The sequence below is a fragment of the Ctenocephalides felis genome, unplaced genomic scaffold (genome assembly GCF_003426905.1).
Source record: "Ctenocephalides felis isolate EL2017-DRISC unplaced genomic scaffold, ASM342690v1 CF-g0.4_SCAFFOLD_00845, whole genome shotgun sequence".
In the NCBI taxonomy this organism is placed as follows: Eukaryota; Metazoa; Arthropoda; class Insecta; order Siphonaptera; family Pulicidae; genus Ctenocephalides; species Ctenocephalides felis.
The window spans coordinates 62,027,546-62,051,914 of NW_020536999.1; the positions used below are offsets into that span (position 1 = coordinate 62,027,546).

The 24,369-nt window shown below is 30.4% G+C and overlaps 1 protein-coding gene and 1 non-coding gene across 2 annotated transcripts in view; one reads left to right on the plus strand and one right to left on the minus strand.

Moving 5' to 3' along the window:
• Positions 1 to 24,369, plus strand: part of LOC113386946 — a 729,443-nt gene that overhangs the window by 256,385 nt on the left and 448,689 nt on the right. The window lies entirely within an intron of this gene.
• Positions 9,386 to 9,458, minus strand: Trnar-ucg. The gene has a single exon. It is a non-coding gene; the product is annotated as a tRNA-Arg (tRNA).

A 24,369-nucleotide genomic window follows, 5' to 3' on the forward strand; every position in this document is an offset into this window, starting at 1 on the left:
TCTCTATCAGAGAATTTCAGACATTTCAGAATCTAGTGATTTTACTTGTTGGTAGCGGATCAGAATCCCAGTGTATCCTTACAGAATCTTGAAATTTATCTGAACAAAATCGAGACTTGGTTCAAGACATAAATATTGAAATTTAACGAACCCAAATCTAGTGATATGACCTTTTTGTTGAGAAAAGAAACCGACCCGTAAGTGAACCTAACGGAGAACCAATGGGAATGCATGGTTGGGTATGCATTTGGATTGCAAACTAACCTGGAAACAACTCAAGGCCAAAATTCAACATATCAAGCTCAAAATCCGAGAAATCAAATAGTAATAATTTATGATTCTCTTTTGTATATCTTGTATATTAACTTCACTGCTAGTTCTGAATTTCTTGCATCCCGTTATAAAAGGGTTGACTATATATAATATTTTTGCAGTAATGCCAAAAATTTCCATTTTTTCTGGGAAATATATTTATAATAAAACCTTTCACTGATGAATGAATGAACAAAACTAATGAATGCAGATGTGCTCAGGGACACTGTCTTAGGTCCATTTCTCTATCTCATTTACACAAAAGTCTTTCCAGAATCTAGTGATTTTACTTGTACTATTTTCGATGATATTGAAGTTATGGCCACTGATTAAAATTCTAACATAACTTTACAGAATCTTCCAACATATCTGAACAAAATAGAGATTTGGTTTAAAACATAGAAACTAAAATTTAATGAACCCAAATCAAAGCTGTAATTTTTTTGTTGAGAAAAGAAACTTGCTTGGAAGTGAACCTAAACATAAATGCAATACCCCAAAACAAGGTTGTTGTATACTTTCATATGAATTTGAACAGCAAAGTAATCTGAAAGCTACTCGTCAAAATTTAACAAATCAAGCTCTAAACCCACATTGGTTCATAAAAAGAAATTTGAAGCTCTGCTGCTGCTTGAAAAGAAGGTACTAAGGTATGTAGTTGGACAAATATACTAAACCATATTATTCATAACGACTTAGGTATTTCATATGTAATGAAAGTCATCCAAAACAGAAGCATAATCCACACAGAAATTGATCACAGCTACCACCATTCTTTGATAAATTCTGCTTCTCCAAGGATACTGAAAAGATGCTGGCCAGGCGACTTTAAATAATCTATTAGATTTCCATGGACTGAAATCTAAATAATTTTATAGATTAATGGAAATAGAAATTTTGACATACAATATTTTTTGCTCATGTGGGCGATAACTTAATTATTGTAAATTGATTTCTATTTTAAGAGATTGACAAGGAACACAGGAAATCAAACTCGTATATACTTTTAAGACGTCTTTCAAAAAACAAATAGAAGGATTGAAGTCTAAGATTGGCGAATTGTCAACTGTATTATGTAATTATAGGAAAAGAGTAATAGTTTGGATACATTCCGCAAAAAATGTCTTTCAAACAATAAAAAAAATGAAAATATTTGCACCGAGAAAAATACTGATAAAAACATATATACGAAGAGAAAAACTATCAAGAAGAAACCTTGACGTAGAGTATAAAGTCTTGGAGAAATGGAAATGCTTCTCCTTTCCACAGTTTTAATGATATTTTTATATCCATAATTAATTTTACCTATAATTCAATTATTTAAAAACTATGAAGAGAATTCACAATATACGTTTTAAGTTAAGATTTATTATTGACACGTGAGAGAAAATTGTTAATGTCAGTGTCAGTGTCAGGAAGTCGATAACAACAGGTTAAGAAAGTACAAGTTACAATCATGGTGAAATTTCACTCATCATTATTAACGGTATTTATAATAATACATTCACTTATACATATACTTGTACATATATTCATATTAAAATGAACTTAGTAAGTAATAATTTAATAATAGGCTATTAATACTTTACATGCATCAAAGAAAATAAATGACATGGAAGACGGTGAGAAGTTCATTCGTTTTCTAATAATAAAATAAGACAATTGTCCGTCTATCTGAACTATTGGAATTTTGCCTATTGGTGAGTAAGATAATGGATTCAACTCCAGACTATTGTTCTATGAAAAAGCTCTAACACTACTAAAACCGACGTCGCTGCATATCTTTGATATAAATTGGCATTTTATAAACATATCGTAGAAGATAAAATAGTCGATAAAAATACTTATATTGTAGCTTCTTGCATTATATCTGGTTAATATACTCATTCATAGGTTGCGCGCAAGGAACTTATGGGCTGTTGACCGAAATCCGCGCCATTAAAGTGCCGTGTTATAGGCGGGCTATAGCAATTTCAGATCCGCGTTCAGTATAGAAACCGCGTTCCTAGAGTACCTCGTTATAAGAGAGTTGACTCTATATAGAATGCTAAAACCTGATTGTTGTTCAGAAAATACTACTTCAGATTTTCGGAAAGAGCTAAGACTGATATTCCAGCTCAAGCATTTAATTTTTTATCTATTACCCCTGTATTTTTTTGGCATTTCCAGTCGAATCTGCATAAAAATACAGTTCCATAAAATAATAATTTTAGCAAGTCTACTAAATAAAAAGGCAGTTGCTAAACAAGTCTGCTAAATGGTGTTTTGTCGCAAAACAACATAACTGGTCATGTAGATTTTGCATACTGATACTGCATAGATAATTACTAAGACGATGTGAACTATGGTGATATCGATGCAAAACGGTTATTTTTGCATAAATTATTTAAGTTGATATTCATAAACCCACCGACGAGATAAAAGATTGTCAAATGGCTAATGCATACTTTTTCATTGGGTAAAATAGAATAATAATTGTAAATGGTTGTCTGCGCGAAGGCAATGGTGTAAGAGCACCACAAATCAATGATGTACCTTTCCCTCTACTGTTTTTTTCCATTACCATCAATCAACTTGTATACACTTTTATGCATTTTTATTTCCATGCTTCTGCCTTCATGCAACCTGGTCTTGTGCTTTGGCTTTCAATTTCCTGTATTTTCTATTTTCGTCTAAGTCATCAACCACCTGCATTCTTCTTCTTTTCAATCCTTTCAGTCCTTCTATTTCACCTTCGACAACCTCGTGTAGTAGCCGCTCTTTTCGCAGAATGGGTCCGATTCAGTTTCCCCTTGTTTTCTACTGATCGTGCTTAGGGCAGTTTTTCACTTCCACTTCTTCCACTTAACACTTCTTCATTTGTTATCTCATCAGTCGACTTTATCTTGTCCATTTGTTCCTAGCACCACATTCTGAAACTCTCCAAATAGCTTTTGTATTTTTGAAAATCGATCCGGACCTTTTGCATTATTTAGTACCTATTTTGTACTAATTTGTACCAATTATAAGAAATTTGTACCACGTGCCATTTAAAAAAAACGTGGCCCTGCTAGTTTTAATATTAAGCTAGCAAGACCACTTTTTGCCTTAGATTTTAGTAGTTCACATTTTATACACCTTTAGTCTCCAAACAAGTACCAAAGGTACTAAATCTGAAATTCTAAATTATAATTTTATTATTGGTACAAATTAGTACAAAATAGGTTCTAAATTATACTACAGGTCCGGATCGATTTTGCTAATGGTCTTACTATCTTAAAAGAGGTAGTTTTTATCGGTCGGTCGGTTATTAGAGTCCATGTTTCTGATCTGTACAGAACTATGCTCCAGACATAGCACTTTACTAGTCTCTTCCGCAATCGAACTCAGCTTGCTCGTCATAAAATAGAATATCTATAAGATTGCATAACTTATTCTTTATTTCAAAAATAAGCTTTTATTGGAAATTACCTATGTTTTTGCAATATAAACTGTTGGTTTGTGAATAATTAAAGCTTACAAAAGTGAGCTCTAGGAAAAGTAGTTTTTAAGAACTATGTTGTTGCATATAATTGCAAATAAGATGTACATGCATATTAGGGCGAGTCGATTTAAAGGTCACTTAGGCACATATAATTTTTGGATGCTAAGGATAAAAATAAGATACTTTGCTCAAGAAACCATACCTTTAAAATGAATTCCGATTGCCGTGCATTGACCCAAAGATAAGGGTTAAATGTTGAAAAACCGCTCAGGAGAGGTCCCTGGGTTTGAACCAGGGGCATGGGTGAATCTGACTTCGAAAGTCGGTCGGTTTCGGGGGTCGGTCATACATTTGGTCGCGATTGGGTCACTTTGAATGGGTCAAAATGGAATTTTTCAAATTTCGACCCTTATTTTTGGGTCAATGCACAGGACATCAAAATTCATTTTAGAGGTATAGTTTCTTCAGCAAAGTATCTTATTTTGATCCTTAGTATCTGAAAATCATATGTGCCCAAGTGACTATTTTTGACACATACAAATCGACCTTCTATAGTGTATATGTATATGTATGTATAAACTATGCATACAATTTTTCTCATAATCTCTTATAATTAGACTAGATGTGTTGTCTATGATTATATCAATGGTGATTATATCAATAATAAAGCCTATTTAGTAATTCTAGTGACAGTTTACACTATACAGGGTGTTAAAATATTGCCCAACCTCTAATTGTAAACATTTTAGATTTGACATTGCATTAATTAAACCTTGAATACTTTTGAACCAACTAAGTCTTAACGTCAACATGTTTCTTAAGTCGTCTAGTTGTATTTTCGGTTAGCAGATTCTGGTATATTGGGAGTTTCAAGTTCTTCTTGTACTCAACTAATCTTCTAATCTCTTCTATCACAGCATACATACTGGACCATTACAACTTTGTATTCTTTTCTTTAACTCATTTGACAGCATCCATACATCTTCTTGGTTTTTCTGCTCTTCCTCAAGAACACCAACAAATTCTTTGAGATTACTGGTTGAACTATTTTTGCTGGTATCAGATTTCTCAGAGTCAAATTGCATTGCAATATAGAGGGCGTATGCACTGATAGTAATATAAAATGCATGAGTAAATCGTTTGCTATTTGAGTTCAACTTGGATGATCCAAACAATTTTTTTTATTAATATTTAACATCACGTTCATTATATCCATTGCGTATAGCACTTAACAAAGAGAAATCAATGAACTTACGCATGAATAAGTAGAAATTATCAATACATCATGTTAGTAGAGCAATATTTATTTAGATGAGTCTTTAAATAATACTACTATTCTATGGGAATAATTAGCAATTTAGTGTCATCAGGACAAACAAAATCGAGGTAATATCAACAGGGCAATGTCTTGAAAAAATACACAAGCAAAAGGCATTTTCATTAATTTGGAGTTATTAGATCTTTGCCATCGCCTTAATATATTTTTATGTTATGACAATAACATATTTATTATTGGTCTTACATAAGGTCAATTATAAAATAAGCAGATTTTTATATATTTTTAATGATTTTTAACTTCTCGAAGGAGGAGCTTATTTTTTCATTAAAAAATCCGATTCGCTAATTATGTTTCTTTGTAGTCCAGTCATTTAAGCTTAAATTGGGTAAAAATCTCAGAATTCGAGATACCAAGCTGCAAGTCTGTAAATACTTGCATATTGACACCTAAAAGTTGTCTCAAAACCTACATATGATAGGGTGTACAAAACATATGTAGGTTTTGAAAAAACTTTTAGGTGTCGTTTACAATATACAAGTATTTACAGACTTACAGCACAGCTGAGTATCTCGAATTCCGAGCTGAACTTACTATAATGACGTTTATCGACGTTTCAAGCTATTCTGAATCGAATGAAACTAAATTTGGAAAAAGTATGTGTGTGTGTGCGTTTGCGTGAACAGATTTTTTTTACCTTAAATCGACGTTTTTTTCAAAAACGGCTGGACTGATATCTAAAATTTAAAAGCCATTCGATGTAACTCGATGAGGAATTGAGGACTATATTTTCTCTTGCCGGGCCGTTTCTTTGTAATTTGCAAAACAGTGTAAAACATACATTGTTTGGGATGATTGTCTAATTAGTTTTAGGTAAAGATCGACCGAGCCGTTTTCTTGTAATTAAGTTGAAAAAAAAAATTGCCAACTTTCAATAGGTTAATTTTAAAGATTCATCAAAGTTTGAAAAGTGACTTTTGTGATGTGATACGTCAATCAAGTCAATTAGAAATGGCTTTTTAATTAGCACAAAAAGTAAATGAACAGTCTTCAAAATTTCTCTAGTTTTGTAAAAAATGTTACCATTCAGTAATATCTAGAACCACGTACATTCACGTAATCATAACAGTATTTTCTTCAAGCAGTTGCTTAATTCTTCACAAAATAATTTATTAGGTTTAAAAATAAAAGTCGACGTTTTTCATGAAATTTTACAAAATTTGTTGAATCTTTAAATCAGTTTTAGAACAATAAGCTACAATTGGAGTATGTACATGCATGCACACGTGTCTGTGCACTATAATTAATAATTTTACAAATAATGTAAAAGTTTTTACGAAAATTCAATTAGAAATCACAACGTTTAGATTCAATTGAAAGCGAAAACTTGATTTTCGAGATGAACAGTTGAAATTGTTATCTAAACATCTGAATTTCATTTTCGGTTAATTAGGTCAATTATTACACATTTTGGGATGTTTATGCAACTTGCCTTAAGGCAAAATGCCACTTTCAACTAGTTTATTAACTTCCCGTAGGGCAAGTTATAATAATCGCAAAAAAATCGAAAATGATTTTTTTATATATCTTCACGTTTTAAAGGTTTCTGAACATTTTGGCATACCTCAGAAAAAATCGATGTATGTGTGTGTGTATGTGTATGTGTGTGTGTGTGTGTGCGGATACAAATTTTCGTCGACGATTTCGGGAACACAGTTCAGCCGATTTTCATAATTCAAAAAGCATTCGATTCATATTGATAAGGAGACGTGCTGATTAGTTTTTGGCGAAGGCAGGTCTTGACGTTCCGAAGATACAGGGAAAAGAGTGCTAAAAACGGTAACTCAGTTTTTAAGAGAACGGAACGTCCGATTTTAATTATTCAAAAAACATTTTGCTTGTATTGACAAGATGTAAAGCTGGTTTTTGGGAAGGCAGGTCCAGCGGTTATAGACTCTCAATAAAAATAAGTTCAAAAAAATGTCATTTGGCGGTCAAGAATGTTTAATGGACTTATGCACATTAAATTATCAGATATTTTATAGAGATTTTCATAATGTGTACGCATTTTGTGTAATTTTTTTTGGGTGCCCCACCAAGACTTTTAATTACAGTACGGGAAGTTCTAGCAATTTGCCTTAAGGCACGATGCCATACACACCACTAGTTTTTATTTAAATTAAACCTATATGTTAATAATCCATACTAATTATAGTTCTTTTATTTCCAGGACCCGGCATGATGAAACCTGAAATTCAACAAGACTACTACGTGAAAATCTAAAAATTTTACTCAACTCTAACGAAACCACCAAAGCAACAAAACTATGAAAAATCCAACAACATTTCCGCTTGAACTGTCATCTAAACCGAATCTTTAGATTTCGTAGTTCAACATCAAACCACTTCCAACAACATCTTTCTAATATTTATAATTCACTTATAACGACTTAGACAAGATCAACTTTTCTATGACGGACTCGATTGCTGTGTCAAATGGCTTGTAAAGGCGATGATCTTCCAAAATATTTTGATACCGAAGACAGAGTTTCGAGAGAAATAGCCAACATGAAGGAGGCGTTGTCAACTGCTTCCTTGCCTCAGCAAGGAAGTGCAGGTTGCGATGAGAAAAGGATTGTTGCTGAGAGACCTTATGGAAGTTTAAAGGTTAGTGGAAGGATATATCGTATATACATTGATCTAAACTTTTACTTTCTTTTACAACAGATGTGTCTTCTTGTTTTTTATGCTTATTAATTTTATACCAAATATTTTGTAAAGTAAGGTCTTATCCAAAATAATTATTATATTAACTTTGTTATACCAATTGTTACATACAGACTAACAATAACAATTGCAAGGTTGCATGAGGCGTAGAGTAGAGCGGAGCACAAAGGTCCAATTTGACTTTCAGTAATTTTACTATCTAAACTCTAATAAACCAAATGAACTACATAATACCAAATAGTATATAATATATACTATATATATCAAGTGAATAACTATCGTACTATGTTCTGTTGTGCCAATTTGCAGAAAATGATAAATTCAGAATAAATAAAAGACTTACGTACACATGACATAAAATATATTTATAAGCAGAATTTACAGACAGAATTTTCAATAAAATGGAAGTGTTTGCTATAATGGTTGAATTGAGACTGAACTTGAACTGCTCCTTGCTCCTCTGTGGCGTAACAGTGTCGCCAAAGGGGTAGCACAGTGTTACCAATCCTTTGGTGTTACCACATGTTGCTCTATAATATTGCACGATTCCGAGAGATGGCATAACAGTTCATTAGAAATTCAATTGAGTTTTTTCCAAAAATTTGAATTCGATGCTCTGTTAATGTAAATCAAATTAGATAATAGCAATAAATTGACAAATAAACAAAAATGTAGAAAATGATTATGAATGTTTTGGAATTCAGAATTTAAAAATTTTGAATATTAATGGGCCAATATGAATAATCCAACTTTTGCCATGATGCACTGTTTTAAACTTTATTAACTTCCCGTAGGGTATGTTATTTTAATCGCAAAAAATATCGAAAATGAAAAGTTTTGCATATCTTTAGATTTCAGGATCTTCTAAATATTTTGGCATACCTTAGAAAAAATTAGATGTATATGTGTATGTATATAGTATGTATGTTTGGATACAATTTTTCGTCCACGATTTCAAGAGCACGATTCATCCGATTTGAATGATTCAAAAAGTATTCGATTCGCATTGATGGGGAGACGTGCTGATTAGTTTTTTGCCACGGCAGGATCAGTCGTTCCGAAGATATGTGACAAGAAGTAACAAGAATATTAATTTTAAGGGAGCGGATCGTCCGATTTGTATGATTCAAAAAACATTCGATTCATTTTGATGTTCAGACTTGCTGATTAGTTTTTGATCAGAACAGGTCCAGCCGTTTTGAAGATACGGGGTGAAAAGTAACAAGAATGACAATTTTGTACGAACCAGAGGATTCGATATGATTGATTCAAAAAACACATCTTTGAAAAGGTAAATCTAGCGGTTTTGGAGATCCATTAAAAAAGTAAAAAAAATGCCGTGGCCAAAATTGATCAGTAGACATACGCACATCAAATTATCAGATATTTTATAGAAATTTCAATAATAATTACAAACTTTGTTTACATTTCAAAATTCGTAATGTTTAACTTTGCTTTGAAACAGAAAATCTAAAATTTCAAACAATTTTAAATTCCTGTGCGGAAAGCTAAGGCACGATGCCATGCATTACTTGTTTTCTTTTCTGATAAATTATTGAATAAGCTAACTAAAATAATTACTTTTACAATATTTTGTAAAATATTAGTCGACCGTGACAGGACTCGAACCTGCAATCTTCGGATTCGAAGTCCGACGCCTTATCCATTAGGCCACACGGTCATACCACATTTGCAAGAATATAGTGATGCAGTTGGGCTTGAAATTAGGGTCTCTCATGGGGTTTGAAATAAGGGTATGGGTCAGGTAAAAGAGAGTCGAGGGATGTTTGAAGGCAAAGGAATATATAAAGTGTTATATTAGTGTATTATACTAATCAATTCATGTATGAAAAATAAAAATTATTTCAACCAATGCAGCTGTGAGGGACCTTAAGGGGGGGAGCCTGCTTTAAAAGTTTTAAAAAGAGTTTCAAGATTTTGTTTCGAGTTCAATTAAGGAAAACAGTTGCTCTAATATTTTCTTAATTAAAAAATAATGTTGCAGCAAGGAGGTCGTGGAAAGTAACTATTTCTTTAATAACATTTTATCAAATCAAATAAGTTATTGAAAATTGTACTAAAAAGAAATCTTGGACGAAAGAAATAATTTGCGGCCTCATACATTTAGCTTTTTTCATTTTGTTCCAAACTTTTCAAACTGAGTAAAAACGACGAGAAAATGTAAAATGAATTAAATGGAGTTTTAGAAGTAAATGTTATTCCTTCTTTCACGAAATTAATAAATATCTTTATTAATATCGTTAGATGAAGGCAGGTTCATAAGAAGAGACTATAACATTTAATTCATGTCATTTTTTTCCTTATTTATATAACAATTTTTATTTCTCAAAGTTGTACTTCCATATATTGTACTTTTTTATTTCATTGTATTTTCTCTTTTTGCAAAGTCCATCATTTGCATCCTTTCAGCGGTCTTATTTTTTCTCAAATGACGCCATTCAGCTCTTAAGGTTCCGATCCAGCTTCTTGTTCTTTTCACAATCTTATAGAGTAGAATTTTTCTCTCCAAAATTTAGCAGCAAATTCTGAATTTATTGACATTTTTCACATTCTCCTCCAACATCTCAAAAATCTGAGGGTAGCTCTTGTTGCACTTCTTAGAAAGGTGAATTGCCAATATCCAAATTTAGCACTTTATCTGTTTTTTCTGCATTTAAATATCATGACGAACTACTTTTGTATTAAAAATATTCAAAATGCCAATTCACGACTAGTACTAGTTTGTCAAAAGTACATCATATAAAACAGATTTTATTGCGTTTAGAGAGTGAATGTGTTTTATTTGCACTTAAACTTTTTATCAATAGATCTTAACCTATAAAATTTAATGAATGCACACAAACCTTCTCCCATTTGCTCCGATTTTACTTTCAGACTTCGACTAATAAATTTTTTTTCGCACCTATGACTTCGTTTATTCTATTTTCCACGTCATAAATCATATTTACAACTTTGTGAAACTTATAAGCTATTAAATTCTATACGAATCCATTTCAATATATGCATTGTGGTGTTCTCATGAGATCTGTAAATCTGCAAATTGCACCAGATCTATAGAGGTTAATGATATAATTCGGAAATGGGTCGAATTTAATGGGTCATAAACTTGAATACGTTTTTGGAAATGAGATATTTAGAAAATCACTCTTAAATGTAATCGAACCCTTTAATATAAATGTAAGTATATAAAGAAAGGAATGGTTAATGATTTTTGTTTCGATGTTTTTCTGTCAATCAGAAAGGTAAGTAACTAAAGAGCTACTTTAACAAATTATCTGGTACCACACAATCCATCTTTCGAGGAAGGCTTTTATGGATTTCGCTTGAAGCATTTTATTCGTATTTTCAGAAAAATGTCAAATGACATGAGTTTTTTAGTTTTGTGAACCAATGACTCCAATTAAGACCTCATTCTGACTTTGAAAGCAACTACATATTTTTATAGGTTTTAGCGATATTCAAAAAAGAGGAAACAAAATAGTTTTTGTTTGGGTAAAATTCGATAGTTTTTACTACATATTTGGTGTTATTGAATATTATAAAAGTCTACTTGGCTGTCATTCAATAAAAAGTTTCAACTAGATATTTTCATTGGTTTTCGATATATTTGTGAAACTTTGAGTTTTTTTGAAGAAAAATTTAAATGTGTCGCTTTTTTTTTTTGAAAATTTTTAACTTTTTGTGGGGTAAGTTATTGTAATCGCCCAAAAATAGAAATCGAAAATTTTTGCATTTCTCGAAGTTTTGAACGTTTCTGAACATTTTGGCATACTTAAAAAAAAATTGATGTGTGTGTGTATGTATGTATGTATGTATGGATACAATTTTTCGTCCACGTTTTCGGGCGCACGGATCAACCGATTTGAATGGTTCAAAAAACATTCGATTCCTATCGATAGGGAGATATGCTGATTAGTTTTCGGCAAAGGCAGGTCCAGCAGTTACGAGATAAATAGCAAAGAGTGCAGAAAATAGAAATCGAGTTTTTGAGAGAACGGAGCATCCGATTTGAATGATCTAAAAAGCATTCAATTAGTAATGATTGGGGAAGTGATTATTCGTTTTTGGCAAAGGCACGCCCAGTCATTTCAAAGATACAGAGCTAAATGTGCAAAAAATGGCAGTTTTTGAGAGAACTAAGCGTCCTATTTAAATTTCTGCGTGTTTTAACAAAATAATTAATTTTAGAAAAAAAAAAATTGTTTCAAAATTTTTTTTTTCAAAAATTTTTTTTTTCGAAAAAGATTTTTTTTTTGTATATCGAAAATAATTCAGATTTTAATTTTAATTCTGACTAAAGTTCTAAAATACTTTAAACAAATAATTTCAACTTTCCAATTCAGTTTATATAATTCTTATAAATATGACAATGTTACAGTATTTATAATAATCTATTTGAAAACATTTAATGTTTCTCGAACATTTCGTTACAGTAGGGAAGTTCCAGCAATTTGCCTTAAGGCACGATGTCATACACCCCACTAGTTCTTTTAGAAATACCTCAAAAAACGGCTTGTGGAATATTGTTGATATCGTTAGGTATTATAAAAAGCGACGTGTTCCATATTCTGAAATAAGTTCCAAATTTAAATTTTGATTGGTTCCCTAGATATTTCGAAAAAATTGCTTTTTTCTGAAAATTTTTATTTTTTGAAAGTATCTCAAAGACATTGCTGATATTGCTAGATATTATAAAATTCATCACCATTGACGTTCTGAAGCAAGTCCAAAATTGATATATTGATTTTTGAATTGATTGATATTTTAAGAAATATTTTGAAGAATTATGAAATAGTATGTAATTGACAATGTTTAAAAATATAATGATCTTAACTTTTGACAAGAGGATCATTAGATCTGATCACATTGAAAAAAAAAGATTTTTATACAAAAACGATTTTTTGCATTTCTGCTGAATGCAACTTATGGTAATAAAAAAGTTGGACAATTGGATATTATTACGTTGGCTCGGTTGACATTTTAAAATGTGGTTTATCCCTAATTGACTTCCTTGCGAATTTCGAGATATTGTAAAATTTTTGAGTATTTTTTCAAAAGAGTCTTATGAGACAATGCTGGTACTACTTCATTTATTATTTTACAACTTTTGTACTACTTTTTATATTATAAGTAGAATAATATAATATAATTAATATAAAAGCTGATATAAAGAACTTTTTAAAAACAAAGTATCTTCATTTTTCTCAAGATATTTAGGAATAAAAATATATATTTGAAAGACCAACTTATTTTAGATCGAGAGATCTTGACGCAGAAATAAATCATTGGTTCTCAACTAATGCTCTCTGGTGGGCACAGCAAAATCTGTCAAATCTATTGTACATACAAAAGGGAATTTTATAACATTTATAATTTATTTTACTACTGTTTAATAAGAATGAATGGTAGAAATTTACATTTGAAATGGAAATTGTCGCGACTTACGTAAAATGCGTGGGTAACACAAACGTAGGTCTACGAAACATTCTCTTTTCAAACTATTTGATACTGGAATGTTGTTGTTATTTGAATATGACAAGTGAATTATTAAATGTTTATTAAATACGCCTCCAGATCCAGTTGGCAATCTAGATACTGGTAATGTTAATTAATAAGACTGCAAATTCTGACTTTGTTTCCTGTTTATGGTATAAAAAGATATTTTTTAAGAGTATAACTCAATGGCAGAAGTTTTTTATGTAAAATGCATCCGTGGTCTGTGAGATGCACTTTTTTTAAAGTACTTCAAAGAATATGATTCTTTGCATTTGTTTGTTTAAGGTAAACCCATGTGATAAAATTAACTTTTTCTTATTGATACTATAAGTAGCAAATTATGAGCCATTGTGATAACATAAAAATAAAGTGAATATTATTTAAGAGAACTAGTGGTGTATGGCATCGTGCCTTAAGGCAAATTGCTGGAACTTTCCGTATCTTAATGAAATAAATTTAAAAAAAATTCGAGGTATATTAAATGTTTTCAAATAGCTTATTATAAATACTGTTATTTTCATTATTCTTATTTTATAGATAAAATATAAAAGCATAAGAATTGGACCACGGCGTTTATTTCACTTAATTAATTAATCGGATTTAAAATCAAGGACATTGTCTAATATTTATAAGAGTTGTATTAACTGAATTGCAAAGTTAAAAAAATTTATTTGAAGTATATATAATGTTTAGAACTTTAGCTAGAGTTATAATTAAAATCCAAATTATTTTCTTTATTCAAAAAATATATTTTTCAAAAAAAAAAATGAAATAGAAAAAAAAATATTTTGTCCAATCAATATTTTGTCAGGAAGTTTTTTAATTCATTGAAATCAGATGTTTAGTTCTCTCAAAAACTGCCATTTTTGCACATTTAGCTCCGTATCGCCAAAACGACTGGACCTGTCTTTGCCAAAATCACTACTTCTCCCTATCATTACGCATTGAATGCTATTTGGATCATGCAAATCGGATGCTCATTTCTTTCAAAAACTCGATTTTCTGCACTCTTTGCTTCGTATTTCTAAAACCGACCTTTCCCAAAAACTAATCAGCACAACTCCCTATATAATAGGTATCGATTGTTTTATGAATTATTGTAATCGGTTGTACGGTACGTCCGAAATCGTCGATGAAAAATTGTATCCACACTTACACACACATCCATTTTTTTCTAAGGTATGCAAAAATGTTCAGAAACATTCCAAAAATAAACATATGCAAAAAAAATCAATTTAGGTTTTTGGACGATCACAATAACTACGGGAAATTAATAAATTTATAGAAATCACACCAGAGAGCGATTTTCTAATTAAGGCTAATTCAGGTCCATAGGTCAACATTTTTTGAGTTTTCTTATTGCTAGTACACTGAGAACTGGTCTTAGTTGATATATGAGACTTACTGGATATATGAATAGTGCTTCTGTCTTTAATTATCTCATACTCGCAGTGTGATTTATATTATTATGGATTGTAAAATTGTAGACATACCAAGGTACGTCTATAATATTCCTTAAACTCTTTGGTAGTATTTGTTGCATCCTAACAAAATTAGAGTTACTTGGGCAACTTCATAGCTTTAACAATAAGTTATAAGTCCACAAATGCTTCAGAGCGGATTTATACATCTAAACTTGGATTTCTAATAAAAGTTTAGAGTATTTCTATAAGCTACCGCAATTCGTGCATCCTAGTTTTATTTGCTGAATTTTCGACTTGATATGTGGTTGTCATGTTAATTTTTTGTCCAGATAATTATCCAAATATCTTACGACATTTTTTGTGAAATTTGTTTGCCATTCAAACAATCAGTTCGACAGTTATTCTTTCTCTGGCTGAATGTATGTATGGTGCGATTTGTCTTAATTTAGTTTTATTTGGTCTCAGCTCTTGATCCAATCTTCAATATTATTTTGGTGTATTTGTAATTTAATTCATACTACAATGGGTTCTTTATGACTGCAATAATAGATCGCCATCAAAATGTTGAGAAATATATGAATTACTTTTTTTTAATGTAGGGATACCGTATATGAAATTGTTCCAAGAACACTCCCTTGTGGTGCACCATCTTCTATATGCTATTGGATTCTTCCGATTTAGATAAAGTATGAGTATTTTTAATGCTAGTCTGCTTGAACTATGCTGGTCATACCATGGCTTTAATAAACGAACAAAAATATCTAAAAAAAAATCAAGTGTTTTATCTAAAGAGAGATCCATGTTGTGGCATGGGAACATAATTTTCCCAATGGATGGACTTAAAGTCCAATTCATAATAATGTAGTCTTTGCAATACATTGAACAAAAATATAAACTTTCTTCATGCGCAAATATTATTTTCAAATAATATATTGAAATATATTGATCAATCTATTCAGATTTATCTGAGAATTTAGATTCTAAATTCTTGGTTAAATGTGTATGTATGTGTATGCATAAATGTATGTATGCATGCATGTATGTATGTATGTTTGTGTGCATTTATATTATATATTTATTTACGACCAGAGTTGCACGTGACTACAATCCCTGCAATAAACATTCGACCAGATTTGCTTATAAATAATAATAGTACATATATAGTAAATTTAATAGTAAATTTAATAGTGCATTGTAAATGTTCGTTGGCCCACGAACTCCTGTGAATGTGTTCGATATCGCAATAAAATAATAATTTACAACTGATAGCACTAAAGTTTTATGCCGGTTGAAAATTGCAAAATAAATCAATAGCAATAGCAATTAAAACAATATATTCGTAATACTAGTGGTGTATTGGTAAAGAAAAATTTCTGAAACTTCTATATACAAAAATAATGAATTGAATGTTCTGTTTTTTCAATATTTTTATATCATTAATTTAGAAATGTAGTATAAGTTCATTTTATGAATTTTTTACATAAAAGCGTTTCTTTATTTCAAGACAACAAAATAATTATTATTACTTGAATACTTTAAACTATTTATATTTTATTATCTTCCCGAAGGAGAAGTTTATGTTTTCATCAAAAAATCCAATTTGCTAATTTTATGTTTTCTCGACGTTTCAAGCCATTCTGAATCGAATGAGAACAAATTTGGAAGAAGTATGTGTGTGTGTGTGCGTGTATGTGAACAGATTTTTGGCCGTAAATCGACGTTTTCACAAAAACAGCTGGACCGATTTCAAAAATGTAAAAGCCATTCGATGTATCTCGATGAGGACTATCATTTGTCAGTTTTGTGCGACGATCTGCCAAACCGTTTCTTTGTCATTTGGAAAAAAATGTTAAACGTTTCGTCCACATTTAAGCTCATACTACCGAATCGATTTTAAAAAATCAAAAACTGTTCGAAAGATATTAGCTGAGATTAGTTTTAGGTGAAAATCTACCAAGCCGTTTTCTTGTAATTAACTGTTGAAAAAAAAATTTAAGCCGATTTTTATGGATCTTAATGATTTTGAAATTTTTGTAAGTAAATCCATAATTTTCGGGAGTGTCATGTAGAATTTTCTTTTGTATAAAACGTAGAGTTACTAGATTTCTTAGTTTTGTAATTTATTAATTTCCCGTAGAGTAAGTTATATGATAATAATCGCAAAAAAATCGAAAGTGAAAATTTTAATATATTTTTACGTTTCGAATGTTTCTGAACATTTTGGCATACCTTACAAAAAATGAATGTATGTGTGTATGTGTGCAGATACATTCGATTCGTATTGATAAGAAGACGTGCTGATTTGTTTTCACCAAAGGCAGGTCTATTCATTTTGAATATCTTAGACTAAAAGAGCCAAAATTAATAAATCAGTTTTTGGGAGAACGGAGCGTCCGATTTGAATAACTCAAAAAAACTAATAATCTAACTAGTAATCTAATTTTTACGAAGGCGAGTGTAGCAGTTTCAGAGATCGAGTGAAAAAAATAATAAAAAAAACATTTGGCGGTCAAAAATGATCATTAGACATATGCACATAAAATTATCAGATAATTTATAGAGATTTTAATAAGTATGAATTTTGTTCACATTTATATAGGTTCCGTACCAATGTTTATCCGTTAGACTGCTTTAAAAAAAGTTCAAAACTTTCAGAAAAATTCAAAGTATGAAAAAAATTTAGAACTATAAAAAAAATAAAAAAAAATCAAATTCTTCAAAAAAGTCAAATATTTTTAAAAAAAATTAAGAATTTTTTTTTTTTAAGTTTTTTTCAAAGTTTTCAAAAAACATTAAAGGTTTTTTCAAAAATTTTAATTTTTGGTACGGGAAGTTTTAGCAATTTGCCATAAGGCACGATGCCAGGCACCACTTGTTTATATTATTCTTGCTTCCTTGTTGCTTGCCAAGCTCCAAAATGGAGAAACATATATAATAGTTAATATATTTTTCAAAATTTTAACTAATTTTTACAATTAAACCACTTCTTATAGGCCTACAATATTTTAAACTATTCGATTTGACTATCAACTCTATCATCATGAAAAATTTCATCAAAATCCCAGAAGGATGATACTAGAAGGAGAAACCTCAGGAGAAACAGATATACCCTTCTTTTATTTGATATGTTTAGAATACTTATAATTTATTTTTAACATCAGAGTTTAGTTTTGAATTTAATATGTTCCTTAAAGTTTACCTTTCTGCCTAGTGTTACTCCTAGGTAATTGACCTTATTATTCTAATTTACACTAAAGCCATTTATATTGCTTTTATTATTTCTTTAGGAAATAATGTTGTCATTTTAGTTTTTTGTTATACTTTTAATTTCTTGGATATTCAGTGATTGTTTTGGTGTATTATATAGTTTTTTGAATAGATGGCAACCCAGTAGTTGTCCAATCCAGTTGTGGCTAATTAACTATACTGGAAGTATTTGTTGACATTCTATGATTTTATATGCTATACCCACGAGAAGCCGTTTTTACTTGCGTTTATATTTGAAATCAATAATATCAAGTAGAAATTTGGAATCAGATCTACCTGATATCGGATTTGGTCGTGGCTGGGATCGAACCAGCGATCCCGGGACTTGTTTGTGCTAGCCTAAGTCTGAAATGACTCTTTTTTTTATTTTCCATTTTCCAGCATATTCTAAAATCTTATAAATTTTATTTTGGTGTTTTGATATTACAGTGCTATTAGTTTTAGCTGATGTAAATATGGCAGTAGCGTCAGAGAAATTCATCATGGTGAAGTTTTCTAATTTATCTCATTTTATTTACCAAAGATCGGGAATCTTGTTATAAATGTGAATAAAATGGCCAATGGCAATAAAATTCAATTCATTCCATTTTCATTCAAATCAAAACTTATCAATTTTATCTATTCGTAAATGGAAGTAACACTTAGTTTATGATGCCATCAAGTTTTCATCCATGTGCTACTGACCCGTGTCTTCAATTTGCTTGCAAGCAATCGCCGACAAGCCGACCGATTTTCGCAGCAATTGTTACTAATGGATTTGCTGGTGAAGGAACGAATAACATATTTATTATGAATATTGATTATTATTATTACTTTCAAGTCAAAGTTGTGGGTAATTAAAATTTATTGACTCCAGCTGGTTTTAAATAAAACTATTTGATGAAAGCGCAAAATTATAAGTCTGAATGCTAAATGATACTATTTTGACCCTTATATATACATATGTAAGACCATTAATTTTTTAATTCAACATTTTGATTAGTTAAAAACTTCTCATAGGGTACATTATTGAAATTGCAGAAAAATCTAAATATAAGGGAAATTCAAACATTTGAATGCTGATCATTTTGACAAAGATCAAGTTAACACACTAGAATCGGGGACGGTGAAAATACCCGTCTCGAAAACCGGCGGTTTTCAGCGGGCCTTGTGTTTATCTTTTAGAGTTTATTTTTTAAAACTAGTGGGGTGTATGGCATGCCTTAATGCAAATTGCTGGAACTTCCCGTACCGTAATTAAAAATCTTGGTATGGAACCCAAAAAAATCACACAAAATGTGTACACATTATTTAAATCTCTATAAAAGATCTGATAATTTGATGTATATGTGTTCAATGATCATTTTCGACCGCCAAATGACATTTTCTAAACTTATTTTCATTGACAGTCCATAACCGCTACATTTGCCTTCCCAAAAATGTAATCAGTTCTTCACCTTGTCAATTCAAGTAAAATGTTTTTTGAATTATTGTTCTCCTAAAAACTGAGTTACCGTTTTTGGCACTCTTTGCCTCGTATCTTCGGAACTATTATAAGAGACATTATTTCTTTACTCTATTTTTAGCCATATTTTAATTTTGCAAGTTTTCTTACAATTCTTCTAATACCTTGGAATTTTTGTACCAGCCACTTCTATTAGTTTGTATCAGCAAAAACTAGATAAAATTTACTAAAATCCATAAAACATACATTTTTATATTGAAATGTTGAACAATTCTTATTTGAAATGCCCAGATGGGTTCTAAATGTGGGTTTAGAACATTCATTCGTTTCTTCAAATAACTTTTCACTTTCATTCAAGACACTCTAATTAATTTTTAGTAATAAAAACTAGATAAAATTAACTAAAATTTAATAAGTACTTTAATATACCGCGATATTAAAATTTTGAAGAATTTTACTTGAAATGCGAACTTCGGTATTTTGTAATTAGCAATATATGAATTTAAAACATTTTTTTACACTTCCTCAAATAACTAAATAAATAATTCAAACATTAAAGCTAGACAAAATTTACTAATATTCTGTAACCAATTTTATATACACTCCAATATCGAAAATTTTAACAAAATTTTGAATAAAATTTAAGAATAACGGATGAACCAATTTAGATGTTGCAAAAAAAACTTAATATTGCAAACCTATGATAGTGTCTCACATTATGCAACAATTCGGTATTCTTAAAAATCACTCATAAATTAATATAATAATTTCTTATTGACTAATTCAATAATCTATACATTTTGAGAAGTTCGTGCAACATTTTTAAATCAAATTGATCACATCTACATTACCAATTATAAAAAAGTGGTTCTCAAATTAAATTAATAGACGTATTCCTGGTTTGTAAAAATTGATCTTCATGCAGAACTATCAGTGAAAAATTTAACTAGCATACGTTAGTATATTATATAACAATTTAAGGGTGTTCCATGGCGTAATGATGAAGCTCACGGACTCTTGTGGACGGGTTCGTGAGTTCGAACGCCACTCTGCACAGCCTGGCATCGTGCAGTAGGGATGCCCATTTTCACTTAAAAATATTGACAAAAAATATATTTCCAATTGAAAATATCTTATTTCGCTCATTGCGGTGTGAAATGGTAATGTGAAATCTCTCACACTATTCATCTCTGAATCGAGTTAGAGATTAACTCAGCTCATAGACCTGCCCTAGGGCAGTACTACCCATTAAAATCAATATTTATTATAGCCATATGATCTTCAAATATCATCACATCACATCAATTTATTACTAGCAATAACGATGGTCACTTATCAATGTTCTGTTTTATATCATTTATATACCAGCAGATATTCCTAAATAAAAAAGCAGCAGACAATCAAAATTTCATCAATAATATTATGTGTTTGGAACTTAAATTTTTTTCTGCTCCATGACTCCAGGAGAAGGTCTTCTCCGTAGTCACGCTCTAAATGTGTGGGCTGCATGTGTTTTGCTTTCATTCATTAGAGAAATTGCACATTTGGGAAGTCGACTGGAAGTGTGAAGTGAATGAAAATCATTTTAATTATATTATTAATATTAATTGTTTTAATTAATTTCACAATTAATTAGATTAATTAGGTTGATAAGCGGATATGATCTTAGATTCTGATTTAGATACTGATTTCTGATAACTTAAGCTGTTATGATGTTAAATATAATTATAATATGTTCTGCACGAAGACAGATCCGTGAGATCCATGCGAGAGATTTCTCATTGCCTGTAACATCGCTTTACCAAAACATAATACCTTATCTATTAAAAATATTGTTCTCAGAATATTTGGTGGTTTCAAGCATTTTGAAGAGTATTTCTGAAAAGAATTCGTTATTCATGGTGTGATCTACACCAAGGCACATCGATAAAGTCCAACTTCATTTCACAGAAATTTTGTTTGATTCGATTCGATTTTTCATTGATTGTAGCACCACATATGGTGTTTAAAACTGCAGTTTTCAAATAAACTATCATTAACTAAAAACATGTGTTTTTCACCAAACTATTATTAATTAGAAAACGTACAAACGTCAAACACACAATGTTACCATAAGTACATCTTTCTAATGTACCCTTGAAGTTAGGCTATATGTGTAAAACGCCTGATAGCACAGCAAATAGCATTTTGAGAGTTTTTACTACTAATTTATATGAAGAAAGGAGCCTAACATTCGATTCCTATTGATAGGGAGATGTGCTGATTAGTTTTTGACGGAGATACGGAGCAAAGAGTGCAGAAAATACAAATCAAGTTCTTGAGAAAACGGAGAATGCGATTTGAATGATCAAAAAAAATTCAATTTGTAATGACTGGGAGAAGAGGCAATTAGTTTTTGGCAGAAGAGGCAGGTCCAGCCATTTCGAAGATACAGAGCTAAAGGTGCAAAAAATGACAGTTTTTGAGAGAACTAAGCATCTGATTTGAACTATTCACAGAACTTTCTGCTTGTTTTAACAAAATAATTGCTTTTGGAAAAAAAATGTTTCAAATCCAGAAAATAGTTCAGATTTTATTTTTAATTTTGACTAAAGTTTTAATATACTTTAAACAAATTATTTCAACTTTGCTATTCAGTTTATATAATTCTTATAAATATTATTACACAATGTTACAATATTTATAATAATCTATTTGAAACATTTAATATTCCTCGAACATTTCATTACGGTACGGGAAGTTCCAGCAATTTGCCTTAAGGCACGATGTCACACACCACTAGTTTAATATTTTTATTTTAATTAAATTCAATAATTTCAGTTCTGATATCGAGAAATAAACAGTTAAGTACTAGACAATATTAATGATACAATTTAACAAAATAACTATAATAAAATCAAGGCTAGTCTAGTCAAAAAAAATTCTCGAAACATTATTTCTTCACTTATACTCACGCATTCATCTACAATTTCGAGAAAATGTTTCAAATTTTTCAGAAAAAAATCAAATTTAAATACAACAAATTTCAAAACAGGTACTAAAATATCTACATGATTCTTACAATTTTTTTTTTTCAAAAATTTATCAAACGAGATAAACTATTATGATTTCTTATGATAAACAAACATAAAATAATAGGATTGCACTTGACATACAGTCATGAAAATAAAAGAAAGAATTTGTTAGGAAAATTAATTAGAAATTTTAGTATTAGTATAGTATAGTATAGTAAGGAGAACATGTGTTAATATATATTTACAAACGTAGTTTTTGGTGCGTTTCGATATTTTTTTGAGTATTTTGTTTGGTTGATGCTTAGTTATTATTGTAAAATATGATTTCTTTTAATTTTAGAATAATTAAGTCAAGTTTCAATGATCAATATTTCCTGAAGAAGACTTTCCCTTCACACAATTGAAAGATTGAACAAATATTTTTTTTAGTAAATGGAGGCAATTATATTTATTATTATTGTATATTATATATATATATATATAAATAATATTTAATTTATAAATATTTCTATAATGTTTGTGAAAAGAGAAAATGTAATCAATATTTTACTTTGTAAATGGCTATGCATATCAAGTTGACCTGACCACATTGCGTTGTCACAGAAAATGAAAGTTGAACAGAACTTCTTCAAATATACAGATTGTGATCTAGTATTTGTAATAAAATCTATCTATTTCTTAAGATGTCAAGATACGATCTGTAAGATCTTGTACTGACTATCGCCACTATTCATTAGGACAAATTTCTCCGCCTGGAGTAAATACAATAGATCTCATGCAATTGTCAATAATATGTCATCAATAGAAAAGGTTTGAAGATTTACGATTACATGTGCTTCGTTAAGAAGAATACGTACTTGAATTGCAATTTGTTAGAAAGTTCTAGTTTACAAGATGCTGATCCTAAATTTTTTATTGGTTTTATTTAAACAACGATTAGAACTTAGTTCTATATGCTGGTCAAAACAGCACGATTTCACTTATAATTGGTGCTACATCTATTTTACCACCCAAACAGTTGTTCCATCTCTGTATGATGAGCTATTATTAAAATAATCTATAATAGGGCGAATATTTATAGATGCAGCAATGCCGGAACTATTTTTACTTGGAAGTATATTGCAATCCATATGTTCGGACGTATTTTAGTTTTATTAATTGGCCATGAAGGTGACAACCTTCAGGGCATTAAACTTTACACGGAATGGTTGCTATCCCTGGTAGAGGGGGTAGCGGAGTGTTTTAATTGAACTAGTTGTTCACTTCTAAAAGTAAAGTCCGCGAAACAACACGTATAGTAAATAATAATTAAATATATCTTCTTCACTTATAACTTAGTGACAAATCAGTGATTGTAATAAGAACTGCAACAAATACATAATATACAAACAAATCAGTGTTTAATACAGTCCACAGCTACAAGGGTTAAATTACAACCCAACAACCTGAATTATCGAAGGAGAGTTTTAATAAATTCTATAACTACGTAACATGAATACACCATATTTTTCATTAAACCGTTATCACTACTGCTTGACAGCAGGATGTTCGAAGAAGGATCGAACTCGAGACCTCTGATTCAAGTTCAGCTGTTCTAGTCTTTTACCAACGAGTGAGCCCAATCTAATTGGCAACAAAAGTCGTGTAACTGATATCCGAGTTGGGTCCATTGTTAGAATCTATTCCACCTATTGCATCCTATTGAATCATCAATCTTGCTGCATTTAAATCGTACTCGGATATAGTATTTCTAATCTGTAATAGGGCGAATATCTTATAGATGCAGCAATGCCGGATCAGAGCTTTTTTCACTTGGAAGTATATTGCAATCCATATTTCCAAGTGAAACCGTTATAACTACTGCTTGACAGCAGGATGTTCGAAGAAGGATCGAACCCGAGACCTCTGATTCAAGTTCAGTTGCTC